At 46.8% G+C, this 22,232-nt stretch overlaps 1 protein-coding gene across 6 annotated transcripts in view; it reads left to right on the top strand.

Moving 5' to 3' along the window:
* Positions 1–22,232, top strand: part of fyco1a (FYVE and coiled-coil domain autophagy adaptor 1a) — a 225,776-nt gene that overhangs the window by 121,955 nt on the left and 81,589 nt on the right. The gene's annotated exons all lie outside the window — the stretch shown is intronic.

Raw genomic sequence — 22,232 nt, 5'->3', positions numbered from 1 at the left:
CCATCCACTGTTACCCTCTGTCTTCTGTGACCGAGCCAGTTCTGTATCCATCGTGCCAGCTCACCTCTGATCCCATGTGACTTCACCTTTTGCACCAGTCTGCCATGCGGGACCTTGTCAAAGGCTTTACTAAAGTCCATATAGACAACATCCACTGCCCTTCCCTCATCAATCATCTTCGTCACTTCCTCAAAAACTCAATCAAATTAGTAAGACACGACCTCCCCTTCACAAAACCATGCTGTCTCTCGCTAATAAGTTCATTTGTTTCCAAATGGGAGTAAATTCTGTCCCGAATAATCCTCTCTAATAGTTTCCCTACCACTGACGTAAGGCTCACCGGCCTATAATTTCCTGGATTATCCTTGCCACCCTTCTTAAACAAAGAAACAACATTGGCTATTCTCCAGTCCTCTGGGACCTCACCTGTAGCCAATGAGGATGCAAAGATTTCTGTCAAGGCCCTAGCAATTTCTTCCCTTGCCTCCCTCAGTATTCTAGGGTAGATCCCATCAGGCCCTGGGGACTTATCTACCAATGCTTTGCAAGACACCCAACACCTCCTCCCTTTTGATAATGAGATGACTGAGACTATCTGCACTCCCTTCCCTAGGCTCATCATCCACCAAGTCCTTCTCCTTGGTAAATACTGATACAAAGTACTCATTTAGCACCTCACCCATTTCCTCTGGCTTCACGCATAGATTCCCATCTCTGTCCTTGAGTGGGCAAACCCTTTCCCTGGTTACCCTCTTGCTGTTTTATATATGTATAAAAAGCCTTGGGATTTTCCTTAATCCTGTTTGCCAATGACTTTTCATGACCCCTTTTAGCCCTCCTAACTCCTTGCTTAAGTTCCTTCCTACAGTCTTTATATTCCTCAAGTGCTTCATCTGTTCCTAGCCTTCCAGCCCTTACAAATGCTTCCTTTTTCTTTTTGACGAGGCTCACAATATCCCGTGTTATCCAAGCTTCCCGAAACTTGTCTTTCATCCTCACAGGAACATGCTGGTCCTGGATTCTAATCAGCTGACTTTTGAAAGACTCCCACATGTCAGATGTTGATTTACCCTCAAACAGCCGCCCCCAATCTAAATTCTTCAGTTCCTGCCTAATATTGTTATAATTAGCCTTCCCCCAATTTAGCACCTTCATCCGAGGACTACTCTTATCCTTATCCACAAGTACCTTAAAACTTATGGAATTATGGTCACTGCTCCCGAAATGCTCCCCCACTGAAACTTCGACCACCTGGCCGGGCTCATTCCCCAATACCAGGTCCAGAATGCCCCCATCCCTAGTTGAACTATCTACATACTGTTTCAAGAAGCCCTCCTGGATGCTCCTCACAAATTCTGCCCCATCCAAGCCCCTAGCACTAAGTGAGTCCCAGTCAATATTGGGGAAGTTAAAATCACCCACCACCACAACCCTGTTACCTTTACATCTTTCCAAAATCTGTCTACATATCTGCTCCTCTACCTCCCGCTGGCTGTTGGGAGGCCTGTAGTAAACCCCCAACATCGTGACTGCACACTTCCTATTCCTGAGCTCCACCCATATTGCCTCGCTGCATGACCTCTCTGAGGTGTCCTCCCTCAGTACAGCTGTGATATTCTCCTTAACCAGTAATGCAACTCCCCCACCCCTTTTACATCCCCCTCTATCCCGCCTGAAGCTTCTAAAGCCTGGAACATTTAGCTGCCAATCCTGCCCTTCCCTCAACCAAGTCTCTGTAATAGCAACAACATCATATTTCCAAGTACTAATCCAATCTCTAAGTTCATCTGCCTTACCTGTTATACAGGTCTGCTGCATGATGCACAGCCTCGCCGTCATGAGGGCACAGATGAGCTTTACAACAGGTGATTGTGGCTGCAGGTTCTCATGCACAACTGCTTTTTTATTTCTTGGCTGAAGCACACTCCTTTAGTATATATCTCCTGATTAAGATCCTCATGTGACTTATGTTGCCTGCATATCATTTGGAGCAGGATATGCCACAGGGAATGCCATTTCTGATCCTGAGAAGCCCTTACTGTGAATGGATTGGAATTCAAAATCTGCTGCTAGTCTCACACGCAAATCCTGCTGACAGTTGTGCCTTACTTCTTATCCGAACTTTCCCCTAATGCATTGCAAGCCAAAAACCAGTCATTTTGAGCCACTGGCGCTTGTATACATTTATATGGGAAGCATCAGAACTTGGCAGTTGGATCGCAGGAAGGGCCAAATTGCATTTGAAAATTCCGGGAAGGTTTTTGGGGTGGAAAACTGGCTGAAACAGCTCATTTTCCAATTTGCTGGTCAGTCAAGCATGTTGCTCCTATTTTAGGTCCCAGAATTGCTGAAAATAGCATTGAATTTCAGGGTCTGTGTGCTGCAACTCCTGACTGTAGATTCAGGTTGTGATCTTCCATTTAAACTTGGAAGGACTTGCAAGTAAGAAGTGTGACATGCTGCATGAATGGCCAATTATCTGAGAGTGTCGTTGTTTTATTAGTTACTTGAAGGACTGCTATTTACCATTGATATTGGTGCACACAATGCCTTGGGGGCTCTTTATCACCGGCCTGACATCTTTATCAATCAAAAAGGATTCCACTCCATCAACGAACAACTGGTTTGCAACCACAGGCGGCACATCGTGCATGATCTGTACTCCGTAGCTTCGCAGCAATCATGATTCTTTCATTCTTGCTGTTCTCTGTGCTGCTTTTTTTGTAACCAGGTTTACATGGTTACAGGATAACTACTGGGCAACAAGGGTTATCCCATCCATACAAGGCTCATGATTGCTGTTAAGAACCTGGGCGCAGCTGCAGAGCTGGCTTACCATGAGAGCCATGCATTCACAAGAAATGTAATTATGCAAATAGACAGCATGCTGAAGCAAAAATTCCACTGCCTAGATTGTTCCACAGGAGCTTTGCAGTACACTCCTGAGCAAATATTCAGATTTATTTGTCGTCAGCTGTTTACTGGATAACTATGCCATCTTGAGGGATCAACCCTTTGACACCACCTGGACAATAAGTAGCAGGGGGCAGAATATTGACGAGGAGGAAGAGCAGTAGAAGCATCGACCACCAGTGACCCTATCTGCCGGAGCTCAGAGAACAGCTCCTCAAGGAATGCTTCACTAAACCATCCCTTCCATCCCTAATACACCAATAATTCCACAATCCTTACCACTACCATCTGATTGCCTTCCTTCAGTCCACCTTATGGATGTTCCGATATGTCTTCCTATTATTGTCAACCAAGGGTACCCCCCCCCCCCCCCCCACCTGCTGTGGTTGACAGAACCCTGGACCGTGTCCGTTCTGTTACACGCAGTTTTGCTTTCACCCCTTCCCCTCTCTCCCAGAACCACGACAGGGTTCCCCTTATCCTCACCTTTCCCCCGCCCCCCAGGAGCTTCAGCAATCAACAGATCATTCTCTGCCATTTCTGCCTCCTGCCACTTGATGCAATCACCAACCACATCTTCCCCTCACCTTTTCAGCATTCTGAAGGGACTATTCCCTATGCAACACCCTGGTCCACTCCTCAGTCAGCTCCAACACACCCTCCTTTTCCTACAGTATCTTTCCATGCCCTTTTACCACTTTCCTTCTCACCGCCCAAGGTCCCAAATGCTCCTTCCAAGTGAAACAGCGATTTACTTGTTTTTTCAATTTAGTATACTGTATTTGCTGCTCACTATGTGGTCTCCTTTACACTGGGGAGACCAAACGCTGACTGGGTGACTGCTTTGCAGAACGCCTCCGTTCACTCTGCAAATGTGACCCCTGAACTTCCAGTTGCCTGTCATTTTAATTCTCCACCTTGCTCCTACTTGGACCTTTCTGTCCTTAGCCTTCTACATTGTTCCTTGAAGCTCAATGTAAGTTTGTGGAACAGCACCTCATCTTTCACCTAAGCATTTCACAGCCTTCTGGATTCAACATTGAGTTCAGTAATTTTAGATCACAACCTCTGCGCCTAATTTGTTTTGTGTTTCCTTACTGGTTTGTTTTTTGACTGCATTTGCTGACAACGCTACCGCTAGGGGGCGCTGTTGTGGCACATGCGCAAAACGTCGCAGACTGCGATTGCCAGGACTAAAGATGGCGCTGCTCAAATAATCACACGGAGGCAACCTAACAAACACATGTCAGCACACAATGGCGGAGTAAGACAGCGAACGAGCTAGCCGGGGTGCGGGCCGGGGGGAGCGGGCCAGGGAGGGGGCTGGGGAGGAAGCGGGCCTGGTAGGAGCAGAGTGGGCGAGCGAACGGCCCAGTGACGGAGGGAAGCCGAGCTGGCCTGTGGGGAGTGGAGCGGCCGACGAGTGGGCGAGCGAACGGCCCAGTGACGGAGGGAAGCGGAGCAGCCGGAGACAGCAGTGTGAGTGGGGGGGGGGGGCGGGAGTGTGTTTTTCTACGCATGCGCCATAATTTGCAACGGCAAAAGACTTGCGAAACTTACCCGCACCCGGCGACACCAAGGTCTTTGGCCGCTCGCTCCCCGTGGCTCTCTACGGCCGCTCGCTTCCAGCCCTCTCCATCCAGCCGTTCTCTCCAGGTGCAGATCCCCCATCCATCTGCTTTCTCCCCTACTTCTCAACTGTACTTCAGGCATTGCAGCTCTCTGGTCCCTGCCTTTTGCATCCCTCTCTTCAGGAGCTTCTGAATTTAACTCCCTCCCACTAACTCCCCCACACCTCCTCTCTACCTCCTCACTCTTCCCCCACCTCCCCCTCACACCCCCTCTCCTCCCCCCCCCCACCCTTTCACAACTTCCCTCTCCCCCTCCCTCATAACTTCCCCTACCCCTTCACAACCCCCCCTCTCCCACACAACCCCCTCCCTCTTCCCTCTCCCACCGCGCCCCCCCCCCCCACCCAAGGACCACACCGCAGTTGAATATCAGAAGTGCAGTTGCAAAGTCGGGAAAATAACATCAAAAACGTCAACAATTCCAGGTTTAATTATTGAGAAATTTTATTAGGTGCGTTAAACTTTCGAGGCACTGCTGTGCATGGATACATGAGTGTTGTGTTGCCAGCATTCCCATGAGACAGACAGGCCAAGTCTCTGCTATGCAGAACTAGAGAGATTGTTCCTGGAGAGCCTTGTGGTGAATGAACGCGTGGCTCTCTATTCCACTACTGTATTGTCCATGTGAAGAAGGCAAAGTCACAAGAGTCTGAGCTCAGTCTAATCTTGGTGAATGTTCCCCAAACGCATCCCAATGTGCGCTTCCACTTCATCCAGAAATGCAAGGTTCCTTTCCGTATCGTGACAAGCTCCGCAGCATGATCTAGTTGCCTTCGTTGCTTGAATGCTGACCTTGAGTCTCAAGGATTGTTTTCTCAAGGGCATGTTTTACGTGTAAAGAAATAAGGAAAGAACATCAGTGTCAGAGCTTCCCTCCTCCAATGAAATTACTGTTGAGCATGCTTAATGTTCTGCAGTAAAGGCATGTACTGATAACACCGCCAATGAATCACTTAGTACCCAACTCAGCTGCAGGAGTCAGGATGATGTAACTGCCCCTATCTCGTGATGTTTCAATGCTGCTCTCAGGGAAAACATGAATGATGTGAGGGTGCTGGAAAAAGAAGCACATTTCTTTTGGACTATGAACATAAAGCAGGCCATTTAGCCCAGCTGTTCCCTGCTAGTGGTTATGCTACTCCTGTGCCTTCCCATCCGCTCCCATTTAATCCTGCCTACTACTATCAGCATCACCTTCCATTTCTTTCGCTCTTATCTACCTTTGCCTTCAATGGAGAACAGTGTGGCTGCACTCCCACCTCACCAGTTGTGTACTCAGCAAGAACATTCACATTTGTGCTACCACTGGACACGGCATGCTTGTTTCTTTCAGTGCTCAGTCTCTTCTTTCTGAATGTTCCCCAAGTGCTTGACCACTTTGGATGCCCTCTCTACTTGACGGGCAGCAGTTGGCAATTGCGGAGTCTCACAAGGCTCTGCATGGTTGTTTCAAGGGCGGATGGGGGAACATGTGGCTGTGTGTCCATGTGCACGGCTCTAATGGGTGCAGGAACAGAGCAACTTACAACAGGGACTGGAGCACATGTACTGCCTGCACACAGCTCCAGACAATGGAAAGGACTTTAGTGCAGTGCAGTGGACTGGAGCACATGCAGTGCCCCAGACAATGGAAATGTTTTCCGAGCAACTTACAACAGAGTCTGGAGCACATGCAGTGCCCCAGACAATGGAAATGTTTTCCGAGCAACTTCAACAGAGTCTGGAGCACATGCAGTGCCCCAGACAATGGAAGTGTTTTCAGAGCAACTTACAACAGGGACTGGAGCACATGCAGTGCCCCAGACAATGGAAATGTGTTCAGGGCTACTTACAACAGCGACTGGAGCACAAGCAGTGCCCCAGACAATGGAAGTGTTTTCAGAGCAACTTCAACAGAGTCTGGAGCACATGCAGTGCCCCAGACAATGGAAGTGTTTTCAGAGCAACTTACAACAGGGACTGGAGCACATGCAGTGCCCCAGACAATGGAAATGTGTTCAGGGCTACTTACAACAGCGACTGGAGCACAAGCAGTGCCCCAGACAATGGAAGTGTTTTCAGAGCAACTTACAACAGGGACTGGAGCACATGCAGTGCCCCAGACAATGGAAGTGTTTTCAGAGCAATTTACAACAGGGACTGGAGCACATGCAGTGCCCCAGACAATGGAAATGTTTTCCGAGCAACTTACAACAGAGTCTGGAGCACATGCAGTGCCCCAGACAATGGAAATGTTTTCCGAGCAACTTCAACAGAGTCTGGAGCACATGCAGTGCCCCAGACAATGGAAATGTTTTCCGAGCAACTTACAACAGAGTCTGGAGCACATGCAGTGCCCCAGACAATGGAAATGTTTTCAGAGCAACTTACAACAGAGACTGGAGCACATGCAGTGCCCCAGAAAATGGAAATTTTTCAGAGCAACTTACCTGAGAGCAATCTCCTCTTTCTAATAAAAATGAAGCAGACTGAAATCTTTAAAACGACTAAATAATTGCGAGAAAATGCCCGACGAAACCTCTCCTCCTTCCACTTTCAGAAACTTGCGCCGAAGCTTTAACACATGCGTGAATATCAGAAGGTTGACGCATGCTTGAATACCCATTGGCGTTGCATAAAGCGCATGCGCAGAGGCCGACCAGGCGCGTTGCCCGAAGAAGCACACGTCACGCGATGACGTCATCGGCGCATGCGCTAACCATTCCTGGCAAGCCGGAACGCAGCGCATGTGCAGAGAGCAGGAGACCGTCTGCGCATGTGTGCACCGCGGCGCAGCCTGATGACGTCAGTGGCAGGCAGCGTTGTTAGGAATCACTTGTTTTTTTTTCTCTCATTACTTTGTGTTCGGTCACCAGATATCCTACCATTCACACCTCTTCTCGACACTTTTGTTTCTTTCCTTGTTCTATTGCCACTCCCTTTGCCCTTGCACCATGAAACCTTTTGTCATTCAATCTCTCCTGCCCTCCACAGACCTTTCCTTTTATTGTTCTTCCCACCTCCCTCCCCCCACCCCCCTTCATTTGCTCAAAACCTATTACATATCTAACTTTTCCCAGTTCTGTTGAAAGGTCACAAACCTGATACGTTAACTGTTTCTCTCTCCACAGATGCTGCCAGACCTGCTGAGTATTTCCAGCATTTTGTTTTTATTTCATATTTCCAGTATCTGCAGTATTTTGCTTTTGTGTTATGGATCTTGCCATTCACTACAAATAGAAACACCAACACCAAATCCAGAGCAAAATTCAATAGCTGAATTCCATCTGTATCATAATTATGAATCACCCTTGTGCCTGCTCCCTGTCTTGTGTACTCAATCTAAAATATTAGTCAGCGATGTGACAATGACCTGATAATCTGTTTAGTGATGTTGGTTGAGGGATAATATTAGCCTAGACACCATGGAGAACTCACTGGTTCTCTCTGAATTAGTGCCATGAGATCTTTTGCGTCTACCTGAGAGAGTAGGCATCTCATCTGAAAGATGGTATCTCCAACAGTGTAGTATCTCCTTGGTACTGCACATTCAAGTCCCTGGAGTTGAACCCACAACCTTCTGACTCAGAAGCTAGAATGCTACCAACTGAGCCACAGCAGACACCATGGTGTTTCCTCAGTGGCTACAAGTTAAGATGTGGAAGACACCCGAGTTTCTATTAAAGATGCTTCTGATGGCTGTAGTGGGGGACCCTGAACAGCACTGGGCCTTGGGCTCGGGGCTCAACTGCAGCATCACAGAGCAGTTGGGCCCATCTTTCTCTATAGCGCTAAAAAGAGCACTGGTGGAGAGGGCGGTGGAGGAACAGGCATGCTGTCATCCTGAGAGAACAGCAGGTGCCTCTTCAATGGCAGCAAGGCCACTCTCTTGGGACTGCGTCTATGTGAGAAGATGGCACACTGGAAATTCCTGCTATCAGTGACGCCCACAGTCAACATGGCAATTACGAGAACTTTCAGCCAAAGCTTCATGATATTGGGCACCACTTCTGCATTGATGGAGCTGACAGCTTGATCCATGTTGGACATAATGCTCTGGGCAAAGCATTTATACAAGTTGAGGCTGGATTCCTCCATGCTCTGCAAAATTGTGTGCAGTTTGTTGGCAGGTTGCCTAGTGTGTGTAGTATTTCCTGGTATGTGTCCTTTCGCCTGTTCACAGATTCGGAGTCCTCTGCAGCAGAGCTACTAAGCTATCTCGTCTTATGCTCTAGGTCTTGTACACTTGCAACTGGTGAATCACAACTTAAAGGCCCCTCCTCTTGCCTCTTAAGTATGCATGGTGCCAGTATGCTAGTGCCTGCAAGGAGATCAAGCGATACTGCATCCTCGGGAAGACTGCTCTCCTCTTTGTGCGTATTTTTTAAAATGAAAGAGAGGGACAAAGGTTAACTTGCAGTGTGAAAGGAGAGCAGAGAAAAAGAGTGCTAAAAGCAGCTGCAGTTTGTCATGCAGAGTGTGTAGAGATAAAGAATAGGAAAAAAGAGGCTAAGGTACGAAGAGCACGTTGCCAGTCACCATGGGATGACTCGGCTCCTACCTGTGAGAGTCGGCTTGCTTTCTTGGAAGGTATGCAGATGGGCCTGGCCTCTTGCGCTGGCACTATTTTGTCTGGAATTGTGGGTGACCTTGTCCTGCAAGAAAGAATGCATTGTGTTAGTGACAGTCTTGTGAGGTATTACCTCTAGACTTGACCATTCCAGCGCACTCCTGGCTGGCCTCCCATATTCTACTGTCAATTGAGCATTGGTTCCTGTTTAAGCAGCACCTCAATTTTAAAATTCTCGTGCTTGTTTTCAAATCCCACCATGGCCTTGCCCTTCTGTATCTCTGGAAGCTCCTCCAGATGATCCATCTCTGCCTCCTTCTGAGGCCCCCAGCATCACAGATGCCAGTCTTCAGCAATTTGATTCACTCCACGTGATATCAAGAAATGGCCGAAGGCACAGGATACTGCAAAGGCTATGGGGCCTGACAACTTTCAGGCAGTAGTATTGAAGACTTCTGCTCCAGAACTGGCCACGCCCCTAGCCAAGCTGTTCCAGTGCATCTACAACAATAGCATCTTCCCGACAATGTGGAAAATTGCCCAGGTATGTCCTGTACACAAAAAGCAGGACAAATCCAACCCAGCCAATTACCACCCCATTAGTCTACTCTCAATTATCAGCAAAGTGATGGAAGGGGTCGTCGACTGTGCTGTCAAGCGATACTTACTCAGCAATAACTTGTTCACTGACTAGTTGGATCCTGCCAGGGCCACTCAGGTCCAAACATGGTCAAAAGAGTTAAATTCGAGAGGTGAGGTGAGAGTAACTGCCCTTGACATCAAGGCAGCATTTGACCAAGTGTGGCGTTAAAGAGCCCTAGCAAAACTGGAGTCAGTGGGAATCGGGGAAAACTCTCCACTGGTTGGAGTCGTACCTAGCACAAAGGAAGATGGTTGTGGATGTTGGAGGTCAATCATTGCACAATGTTCACCATTCGCAACTCCTTGGATACTGAAGCAGTCCATGTCCATATACAGCAAGACCTGGACAACATTCAGGCTTGGGCTGATAAGTAACAAGTTACATTTACACCCCACAAATGCCAGGCAATGACCATCTCCAGCAAGAGAAAATCCAACCATCTCCCTTGACAATCAGTGGCATTACCATCACTATCATTGGCCAGAAACTTAACTGGACCAGACACACAAGTACTGTGACTACAAGAGCAGATCAGAGGCTGGGAATTCTGTGGCGAGTAACTCACCTCCTGACTTCCTAAAACCTGTCCACCATCTACTAGGCATGCCTGGAGTGTGATGGAATACTCCCCACTTTCCTGGATGAGTGTAGCTCCAACAACACTCAAGAAGCTCGACACCATCCAGGACAAAGCAGCCTGCTTAATTAGCATCTCATCCACCACCTTCAGCATTCCCTTCCTCCAGCACCGATGCAGTGGCAGCAGTGTGTACCATCTACAAGATGCACTGCAGCAACTCACCAAGCCTCCTTCGACAGCACCTTCCAAACCCACGACCTGTACTACCTAGAAGGACAAGGTAGAGCATGGCTACCCAACGGGACCTGACGACATGTGTCGGGTTTGGGTCGGGTTGTGTCGGGTCACTGTTGCGGGTCCGGCATTCAGGACGTCAAGGTGGGAAACACTCCGCACTAGGCTGTAGTGAGCGATTCCATCCAAGGTAGAGTACAACCTATCAGTGGTCGGGTTGGGCGCGGGAAAAAATGAAAGGACTCCGACCGGGTCGGGTTCGGGTCAGATGTGGTTCTGTTGGGCTCGAGTCGGATTTCATTTGCAGACCCGAGCAGGTCTTTAGGTCAAGGGCAGCAGATGCATGGGAATACCACCACCTGCAAGTTCCCCTCCAAGCCACACACCATCCTGACTTGGAACTATATCGCCGTTCCTTCACTGTCACTGGATCAAAATCCTGGAACTCCCTTCCTAACAGCACAGGGGGTATACCTACATCACATAGACTGCAGCGGTTCAAGGGGGCAGCTCACCACCACCTTTTCAAGAGCAGTTAGGGATGGGCAATAACTGCTGGCCTGGCTAGTGACACCCACATCCTGTGAAAAAATAATGAAAAAAAAGCCCCACAACCCTCTGAGATATCTGCACTCCTCTAATTCTGGCCTCTTGAGCATCCCTGATTTTAATTACTCCACCATTAGTGGCTGTGCCTTTAGCTGCCAAGTTCTTAAGCTCTAAAATAACCTCCCTAAACCTCTCCATCTCTCTACCTCTCTTTCCTCCTTTTAAGATGCTCCTTAAAACCTTTGACCAGACTTTTGGTCGTCTGCCCAATATTATTTTGCTTCCTAATGTTCCTGTGAAGTGCTTTCTGATATTTTATTACGTTAAATACAAGTTGTCATTTGATAGTACAGAACTTGAATATTGCTGAAAATAGAGACATTTTGCCGAAGGTTTTCATCTTGCACTCATCAGGACAATTCACAAGAATACTAAAGTAAGGGAAAGTAACAGATTTATACTGTATGAGAAGAGAGTGCTGATTGGTTGGCAAGTGGACTCTGATTGTTGGAGGCATTGTAGAGGACATGTACACACTTTACGCCTGTTCCAGACTGGCGGATCGTATCAAACAACATGTCCCTTCTGCTGTTCGCAACCCAACCAGCCCGTGCTTGCAAAACTCAAAACAGAGTGTCCAACATGAGATGTGATTCTGTGATTGGACAACATTTGCTAAATCACAGTGTGCTAAGAATTACTCTGACAACCAATTTAAGATTGTTAGTAAGGCTCACAGTGTCGCGCATTTGCACGTGTTGAAAGCTAGATATGTTAATACACAGGGCTTCGTTCTTTTCAGACAGAAAGAACATGTGCAAACATTGCAGCTGTTCCAGCTAAACAATATAAGTGACAGCCATTCACAGGTTCATTCCTCAGGGCAATGCCTTGACCAATTAGGGTCAAGCTGCCTGGTTTAAATTTCAGACAAAGCTTGGCAGTTAACTGTCAGTCACCATAAACTGGTGCATTCTCCACGGCAACGCCTCTACCAATCAGATTCCACTTGCCAACCAATGAGCACTCTGTTCTCATACAGTATAAATTTGTTGCTTTCCCTTGCATTGGTGTTCTCGCGGATTGTCCTGATGAGTGCAAGATGAAAAGCTTCGACAAAATGTCTCTGTTTTCAGCAATACTTAAATACAAGTTATTATTGTGTTTAGAGAATGTGTCTGTGATGGATGAAATAGAAAGTATGCAGTGTGTCAGATGTGAAGTGTGTGAAAGTGAGGGTTGCAGTTGTGTTGAATGTGTGAATCTAAGGAGGAGTTGTAGCCAAGTGTACTGCAGTGATTGGAAGATAGTGAGGGGAAACGGGAGGGAAGTCTTTTGTGTAGTGAGGCTGTAGGTGGTGGAGTTGAGCAGAGAGTAAGAGAACAGTATTATCTTGACAAATCTGGTAAGGTCATTGATCTTTTTACTGTATTGCAGCCGTGTCCTTGGAACTAAGCTCCTGGGATTGCCCTCCTCAGCGATCTGTTCCCCACTGGCAATGGAGTTGTTGCATGGACAGCTTTCTGCCCCCTGAGGGGAGGAAGATCTCCCATTTTCTGTCCACTGCCTACACCAGGACGTCTAAGGCAGTGTCAGAGACTCTTGGTGCCTGGTCAGTACTTGCTGCAGCCATTTCTGTTTTGAGAAGTGCTTTGTTTCTTCTGCAGCCAGAGTGCAGCTTCCCTTGAAGACTTGCTTTCTGCCCTTAGGTGATACCAGAGATGCTGAATATCCAGATCGCCAAAAAGGAATGCAGTAAACATTAGTACTGGCTGCATGCCTGAGTCATGATAATGAGCGAACACCATGTGCATTCTGTCTCCCACTTTTGGGGGTGATTAGATTTCTGGGCCACTTTGTGGTGGTTGGCCCTGTACTATTTGTAGGTCATTACTCTGTACAAATTGGTTGCTGTGTTTACCAACATTACCACCGACTACACTGCAAAGGTACTTAATTGGATCATCCTGAGGTAACGAAAGACAAAATATCAATAAATGGAAGTTCTTTCTTTTCTTACCAAAGAAAGAACTTGCAGTTAAAACATGCCTTTCAGGGCTACATTCAATACTTTAAACATGTTAGCATTAAATTTCATCGGCTATTGTTCGACCTTCTCACAAATTTTGTTCAGCAGATGCTGTTGTCTCCTGTTTCACTGCTCTTCCGAGTTTGTGATCATCTGCACATTTAACCACTTTGCATTGTGTTTCACAATGGAAATCATTGATGTAAACTGGAAACAGCAGTGGTCCTGGGCAGTAGTAGTAATACTGAACACTGGGGCACCCCAAATATTACACTCCACACTCTGACATTACCCATTCAGCCAGTTTCTTACCCATACCTGAGTTTTACCCTGAATCCCCAGAGCTTTTAGTTTAATTAGTAATCGATCAGGTGGAACTTTATCAAATGTTCTCGACATTTAAGTACAGAACGTCATATAGTTTACTGTAATCGGCTTGATTTGTCACTCAAAGAAATCAAGAGGACTGGTCAGGCAGCACTGTCCTTGTCTAAAACTATTTTAACAGTTCTTTAGCATGTTTTTGCATGGAATTAAAGTAAGATTAATGGTGAAGGTATTTAATAAGTACTTTGCATAGATCTTATTAAAAGTATATCAGAGAGCAAGGGATAATTATTAAGCCTCCCCAAAACAGGTTGATTGGGGTTGAGTGAGTTGTAAAAAATTTTTAAATTTCAAACCCACCCCCAACTTACTTCCAACTCGTATACTTCTGGGTTTGGTAGAGGTTGAACAGGGAGTAGGCAACCAGCCCACTCCTAGGAGACTGGTTGTCGATTCAAATATTATAATGAGATGGGGTGGCATCACATTTAACCTGTTTTACACGGTTTATCCCTGGCTTCAGGAAATCTGGCAGCTCAAGGAAGTGAGGGCAACTTTGAGGATAAGGTGAATGTCTTTACAGCATGGCTTGTGGGCCAGGTGGAGTAGGAGTGCTTCCCCCTCTGGCCTCCAAACAAACCTCTGGCATTCTCCCTGCCTGACTGGTAACCAAGCCTGCCAACCAGGCCATCTTCCAGGTGGGGATCCTGTTTTTAAAAAAAGATCCATAGCCTGATGTTGGTAGTGGGGGAAATTTTAGCGTCCATTATCAAAGATTTTATAGCAGAGCACTTGGAGAACAGTGGTAGAATCGGTCAGTGTCAGCATGGATTTACAAAAGGGAAATCATGCTTGACAAATCTACTAGAATTCTTCGAGGATGTACCTAATAGAGTTGATGAGGGGGAGCCAGTGGATGTGGTTTATTTGGACTTTCAGAAGGCTTTGGACGAAGTCCCACATTAGAGGTTAGCGTGTAAAATTAAAGTGCGTGGGATTGGGGGTCGTGTATTGCGATGGATAGAAAACTGGTTGATAGACAGGAAACAAAGAGTAGGAATAAACGGGTCTTTTTCTGAATGGCAGGCAGTGACTAGTGGGGTACCGCAGGGATTAGTGCTAGGACCCCAGCTATTCACAATATATATTAATGATGTAGATGAGAGAACTAAATGTAATAGAGTCATAGAGAGATCCAACACTGAAACAGGCCCTTCGGCCCACCGAGTCTGTGCTGACCAACAACCACCCATTTATACTAATTCTACATTAATCCCATATCCCTTACATCCCCAACTTCCCTCAATTCTCCTACCACCTACCTACACTAGGGGCAATTTACAACAGCCAATTTACCTATCAACCTGCAAGTCTTTGGCTGTGGGAGGAAACCGGAGCACCTGGCGGAACCCCATGCGGTCACAGGGAGAACTTGCAAACTCTGCACAGGCAGTACCCGGAACCGAACCCGGGTTGCTGGAGCTGAGAGGCTGCGGTGCTAACCACTGCACCACCCCTTGCAGATGACACAAAACTGGATAGGAGGGTGAGTTGTGAGGAGGATGCAGAGAGGCTTCAGGGTGATTTAGACAAGTCGAGTGAGTGGGCAAATGCATGGCAGATGCCGTATAATGTGGATAAATGTGAGGTTATCCACTTTGATAGCAAAAAAGGAAGGCAGATTACTATCTGAACGGTTATAAGCTGAGAGAAGGGAATATGCAACAAGACCTGAGTGTTCTCGTCACTGAAGGTAATCATGCAGGTGCAACAGGCGGTACAAAGAATAAATGGTATGTTGGCCATCATAGCGAAAGGATTCGAGTACAGGAGCAGGGATGTCTTGCTGCAATTACACAGGGCTTTGGTGAGGCCACACGTGGAATATTGTGTGCAGTTTTGGTCTCCTTATCTGAGGAAGGATGTTCTTGCTATAGAGGGAGTACAGCGAAGGTTTACCAGACATTCCTGGGATGGCGGGACTGACGCAAAAGGAGAGATTGAGTCGGTTAGGATTATATTTGCTGGTGTTCAGAAGAGTGAGGGGGGATCTCGTAGAAACCTATAAAATTCTAACAGGACTTGACAGGGTTGATGCAGGAAGGATCTTCCCAATGGTGGGAGAGTCCAGAAGAACCAGGGGTCATAGTCTAAGGATACGGGGTAAACCTTTCAGGACTGAGATGAGGAGAAATGAGCAGAAAGTGGTGAGCCTGTGGAATTTGCTACCACAGAAAGCAGTTGAGGCCAAAACACTCAAGAAGGAGTTAGAGATAGCTCTTGGGGCGAAAGGGATCAAAGGATATGGGGGGAAAGCGGGAACAGGTTACTGAGTTGGATGACCAGCCATGATCATCATGAATAGCAGAGCAGACTCGAAGGGCTGAATGGCCAACTCCTGCTCCTAGTTTCTATGTTTCTATGCTGGGAAACTCATGCTTCCTGACTGAAATTCCGACCCCCTGCTCCCTCCACCTCTGGTTTGGTACTGTCAGCATCGGGGCCCAAGTGAATCCTGAAGTGTTTGAGAGTGAGATCAGAGATGTTGTGATAGATAAAAGAAAATTTTACCTTAGTTTGTTCGGCAAAAGATAAAGCATCTGGCAAGATACATCATGAGGTATAGAATTTAAAATCTTAGAGTTAATGATGAGGCCATATTAAACCTTAATAAGGTAATATGTGCAGTTTTGAATTCCACGCTGTAGGAAGGATATTGAGGGTACAACACACTAGAGTTCTGCTTGGTATGAGGAAAGAGAAAGAAGGACTTAAATTGAAAGGAGGGGGTGGTTTCAAAAGAATAACATAAATTGCATGGCAATATGGTAAAGCATTTGAAATTATGAAACAGTGGGACAGGGTAGATTCAAGCAGACTGTTTTCAGTAGTTGAGGTGTCTAGAATTGGGGGCTGTAGATATAATATATGTAAAAGATTTAGCATGGAGAAGAAGAGAAACTTCTTTGCACAGTGAGTGCCAAGGCTGTGGAATTAATTTTTGTGGTTGGTGGTTGAGATGAAAACTATGGCCTGAAATTTCCTCTCTGTGATTAAGAAATTCATTGTGCCTACCCATGGCCAATAGAGGGAGTTACATGCAAGTTCTCAGATAAGCTTGTTTGCATACTCATTAATGCAAGCATTGGTCTAAAACTCACATAAAATCGTTATAAGCAGCTGAACATCCAAGAAAGTTCTTAGCAGCCTTTTAAATCTACTGTTCAGCCTGTGCAAGGTAATCAGGTAAAACAGCAGCAGTGCCTCACTGTTGCATTTCTTTCTCAAATTACTTCACTGCGTAATATCAATAGCCAATATTTTGACTATACCTGGACACAATTATGACCATTCAAGTGCTATCTGTGCCCAGAGGACATGGTTCCATCCATGAGAAGGATACTTCAATTATATAGCCCCACTGGAAGTATTAGAAGACAGGAGGCACAGACTCCTGGGTGTGTGTATCCCAAGCCTGCCAGGGCTATTACTGTGTCACTAGGTGGAATGTGGCACCAGCTGCCAACTCTCTCGCTGCCAGGAGTACAGAAGAGTGCCACAAGTTCAATGACCTGACCAGGAATTAAAAGTTAACCCACTAACCATGCTATCGTTTTCTTCCTTCCTCACCATGGGCACCAGTGCATAGTTCACCCTCTTAAAGCAATATTTAAATAATTAACCCGCCACACCACAGTTTGATTTACAATGCTTCTAACTGTCTACCTGCACTAAGACTACAGTAACTCCCCTAAAACACAGAAACTGCCTTGCACAACTCAAATTTCTCCTCCACTTTAACACTCTCATACCTCCTTTTTTATTACTTTACCTCTCCCCTAATCCTTGGCACACACTTCTCAACTGCTAGTCTTCTTACCCTCATTTGCTTATCTATTTATAGAAGAAATTGACCCACAATGCCTGCCAAAAGCCAACCATTGAATGGGGTATCTCCGTCTTGAAATCCCTCATCCCCTTCCAAGAGAAGACCATGCAGCTATTGATTACCCACTCAGCTATTACTGAAATAGATGGTGAGGGTCAGCAACACCTTGCCATTGCCAAGTTAGTGTCTGAGGTCAAGCACTGTCATTTTGGTAGCCCTCTGAAGCACCAACAACATAACCATCTACCTCCTGAGTGGATAATGTTCACCTATTCATCCCATATGCCATCCTTTCCTGCTGGGACCCAGGTGGAGAAATGCATTAATTATGATGAGGAGGAGGAAGACACAGGGAGTTTTTTTTTTAGGCTGTGTTTGCCAACAACGCAACCACTAGGTGGTGCAGTACTTGCACATGCGCAAATGCAGCCTCATGCACTGAAACAACTGTGATGTTTTTGGCAGCATTCAGTAGGAAAGATGGCGCTGCTGAATTTATCACAAAAACAAATGATAGTCAATTCCCCAGTAGCTGCGAATGCCGCCTCCATACCATCCCCAACAGTACCCTGATCCCGCGCTTCTCTTCGCCGCTGCCTCTCACGCCTGTCTGCTCGCTGCTCGCTCCCTGCCTCACCACTTCTCCCCTCACTCCCACCCCCAGCCACTCGCTGCTTTTCCCCCACTCACGTTGCCGCTTCCTCCCCTCTAATCTGTTCCCCGCACCCTCCCGCTTCTGTTCCCCGCACCCTCCCGCTTCTGCTCCCCGCACCCTCCCGCTTCTGCTCCCCGCACCCTCCCGCTTCTGCTCCCCGCTCCTTCCCCCTTTTGCTCCCCACTCTCTCTTGCTCGCAGTCTCCCCTCCCCTACCTATCTTGTCACTCTCTCACCCCTGCTTCCTCCATGCGGGGAAGAGAGACAGCGATCGCGGGATGGAGCGAGGAGAAGTGGCAAGGCGGAGAGCAAGTGACCGACAGGTCGGGATGGTGGTTGTTGTTGTGGGGTGGGGTGTGGTTGCGGGTGAAGCAGGAAGTAAGTGGCCGAGGGGGCAGAAGCGGCAAGGCGGAGAGCGAGTGACCGATGGGTTTGGGGGGGGGGGGTGGGGAATGGTGCAGGTGAAGCGGGGAGCGAGTGGCCAACAGGTTGGGGGAGGTGGGGTGGGTGGTTGCGGGTGAAGTAAGAAGCGAGTGGCCAAGGGGGGAGAAGTGGCAAGATGGGGAGCAAGTGACGAGCGGACATTGCAGAATGGAATGATGTTTTCACGCGCATGCGCAAATTAGTCCTGGCGAGCCAGTTGCTGATGTCGGCTTCACATGTGCAGCACCATACTGACAGCAAGGGTCCGTTCTGTGCATGTGCGAAGCTGGGAGTGCTCTGATGGCGTCGGTGCTGGGCTGCGTTGTCAGGAGTCACTTTGTTTTCTTTATCCTTCGTAGCATATGGCGAGGAGAATGAAGGCTAACCCACTCACCATTTCCAGTGCTACCTTCTGCCTCATTTTCTCTGGTTCAACCCCCTTCAACATATCACCTGCGGCACTTACTTCTTCTCTCCCAGGACCACCACCAGTTCTGAGACTTTATCTGGAGGGAATTACATAATGCTGGTGAGGAATTGGTGAGCATGAAGAACCCAAAGGAGCGGGAATTGGGAGAGGATGTGCCCCCTTCCCAGCTGATGCTGAAGAGAAGCCGTCTATGGCTTCAAATCTGTGGGACTCAGAACTCATGAGGACTTACCTGAAAAGAATGATGTTTGAGGCACAACATAAATTTTTGCAGGTCTGAGGACAATTACCAAGATATGAAAACTGACAGGTGTGACTATGGAGTCTTTAGCTCTTTTTTGGGGCACTGTCATAGAGCTTTGTCTTCCTTGCAGGTATTAATGCAACGTGTGGTAGCAGCATTGAAAAATATAAACAGATCTTCTGCTAACATATAACCAGGGATTCACGCTTTTACCTCCTAGAAGTACAGTGCAGCCCAGGAGGGAAAAGGGAACCTCGCATTGATTGTGTGTCTCAAACGTTAGCCACTGCTGAGTCTCAGATCTTCCAAGATCTGCTGGCTGCCACTAGACCAGATAGCCCTCTGATGAGTGAAGATGCAGATCCAGGACATGGTGAATTGCAGTGACTGGAATGTGCATATACTGGCAACTTTCAAGACAACAGCACATTCCAGGACTCCGGCCTTCCCTCTCACAGAACTATGCCATTGGAATATTGGCAGTAAAACCAGGATGTCTAGGAGGCCCTACAGAAGTGGCAATGAGACGAAGGCCATCTCAGACCCATTATCCTTTTGTCAACCACCTCTCACAGTCCTGACCTACAGGTGGCACTTTAAGAAAGCACTGAAATAAGAGCTGCTAAGGCACATTTAGGCACTTAAGTGGAAGTAGTGTTAGGAAAGGGTAGGGTGACTTTGCATTTTGCAGTTTTTGTCCTAAATTAAAATGTGCATTTATGTTGTGTTTTGTTCATGGAGATTACAGTTATACTGGAAACATAGCTCACATTTCATAATGCCACAGTGTCTCCGATGATAGAGCATAGAACATAGAACAGTACAGCACAGTACAGGCCCTTTGGCCCACGATGTTGTGCCGAACCTTTAACCTACTCTAAGATCAAACTAACTACCTACCCTTCATTCTACTATTATCCATGTACCTATCCAAGAGTCGCTTAAATGCCCCTAATGTATCTGCTTCTACTACCACCACTGGCAGCGCATTCCACGCACCCACCACTCTCTGTGTAAAGAACCTACCTCTGACATCTCCCCGAAACATTCCTCCAATCACCTTAAAATTATGCCCCCTGGTGATAGCCCTTTCCACCCTCGGAAAAAGTCTCTGGCTATCCACTGTATCTATGTTAGATTATATTATTATTATTATCTATATTACCTTTAAAGGTAAGTTAGTTTTGCCCATGTGACTTTAGGTTTAAGTTCCTGATGGGCTGTACAATAGCTTTTGATGGCCCCATTTTGATTCGCACTTGTTCGCACTTTTAACTGGGAGTGTCTTTGTTTTAGCTCATTTTGTGTATAGCTCACACCCACATGTGGTGCGTTGTTTCATTTCCATGTTGACGGGGTTAATTGGTTTTAGTTCTAGTGGACATGGATGTGTATTTTAGTGCAGGAGTTAGTATAGGTCATGTGATTTGTCATTCATTTTGACAGCAAATGTTTTTTTAAAAAAATTGTTCTAATTTTTTATGACTCTTCAGTTTGTTTCTGTATTTTCATTGCTGCATTTCTCATGAGTGTGACACCTCCCCAAAAAGTGAAAAAATGAAATGACATGGATTTCATTTTTTGTTTCTTGGTTTAAAAAGAAAAGAGGATATAGGATCACATCACTACACACATTCATGTCATACATTCCTCAGACTTCCCTAAGCCTAGTATAAGCTTTTGGTGATAGTGTAGGGCATCGGCTATTCCCTCTATGTGTATAATTTTTCAAAGTGATTCTTGACAACGCAGCCTGATGATTATTAGAACCATATGTTGGAGCAAAGAGGACAGATATTTTGTTGTTTGTTGGCTGAGTGTTTGTTTGAGGGAACATCACTTTATTTGCAAGTGATGGAGAAGGAGGTCATCCTGTGAATCATGTAAAGAAGACATCTGAGCGTATCCGCCCTCTGTGCATCTTTTGACAAGGATTCATTATTTTTTTAATTTAGAGATACAGCACTGAAACAGGCCCTTCGGCCCACCGAGTCTGTGCCGACCATCAACCACCCACTTATACTAATCCTACATTAATCCCATATTCCTACCACATCCCCACCTTCCCTCAATTCTCCTACCACCTACCTACACTAGGGGCAATTTACAATGGCCAATTTACCTATCAACCTGCAAGTCTTTGGCTGTGGGAGGAAACCGGAGCACCCGGCGAAAACCCACGCGGTCACAGGGAGAACTTGCAAACTCCGCACAGGCAGTACCCAGAATGGAACCCGGGTCGCTGGAGCTGTGAGGCTGCAGTGCTAACCACTGCGTATGTTCTGTTTCCTGAAGTACAAGACCCAACAGAACCAGTACCTTTTTCGCCATATCAACAAGATCAGTTCCTATCTGGCAAAGTTGAAAAGCGACCAGGGAATATTAATCCTGGAGTCTCTATCTGAGTCATACCACGCAACCCCACACCAACAGAAGTGTATTTTCAAAGGTCTAATGATCCTTTCAATCACCAGCTTGATAGCTTTACAGGGCTTCTTGTACCACATCTGTGCTTCTGTTCAGCATCATCAACAACCATGGCAGCAGGCTGAATGGTTTGTTGCCAATAGATGGGCTTTTTAAAAACATTGCGCTGTCAGTTCCACAACTGACAGGTGCTGACATCTGGAATAGTAGTTTCCCAACTTCAGACAGATTCGGGGTTTTCCGACAGATTCTGACTTTTCTTTTTAAAAGGCGGCCTATAAACCCTGAATCTGTCCGAAGTTCAGAAAGTGCTCTTCCTGATGTCAGCAGCTGTCAGCTGTGAAACTGAAAACACTGATCAACCACAAAGCTGCTGTGCTAAGCAATCCTGCTCACTGCAACTATCCGAGAGAGAGAGAGAGAGGGAGAGAGGGAAGGACAGAGGGGAGGGCAGAGAGAGAGGGGAGGACGCTGAGCGGATGAAACAGACAGGGGAACAACACGGGGGGGGCAAACAACACAGAGAGGGTGGTACACAGAGTGGGGGAACGCAGGGGGAGAGAGAGTGATCAAGATCACTCCTCGCAGATGGACATCTATCTGGAATGTTCCGCATCGCTACAAGGGTGTGAGCAAGCATTGACTACTTATGCGGGCAAAAAGATGCCAGGTATCACTAAATCAGTGTCCAATCTAGTGATGAGAAAGTA

This window comes from Heterodontus francisci, chromosome 2, assembly GCF_036365525.1.
Source record: "Heterodontus francisci isolate sHetFra1 chromosome 2, sHetFra1.hap1, whole genome shotgun sequence".
Classification (NCBI taxonomy): domain Eukaryota; kingdom Metazoa; phylum Chordata; class Chondrichthyes; order Heterodontiformes; family Heterodontidae; genus Heterodontus; species Heterodontus francisci.
Note: the sequence above shows the minus strand (reverse complement) of the source record. Positions and strands in the feature narration are given on the sequence as shown.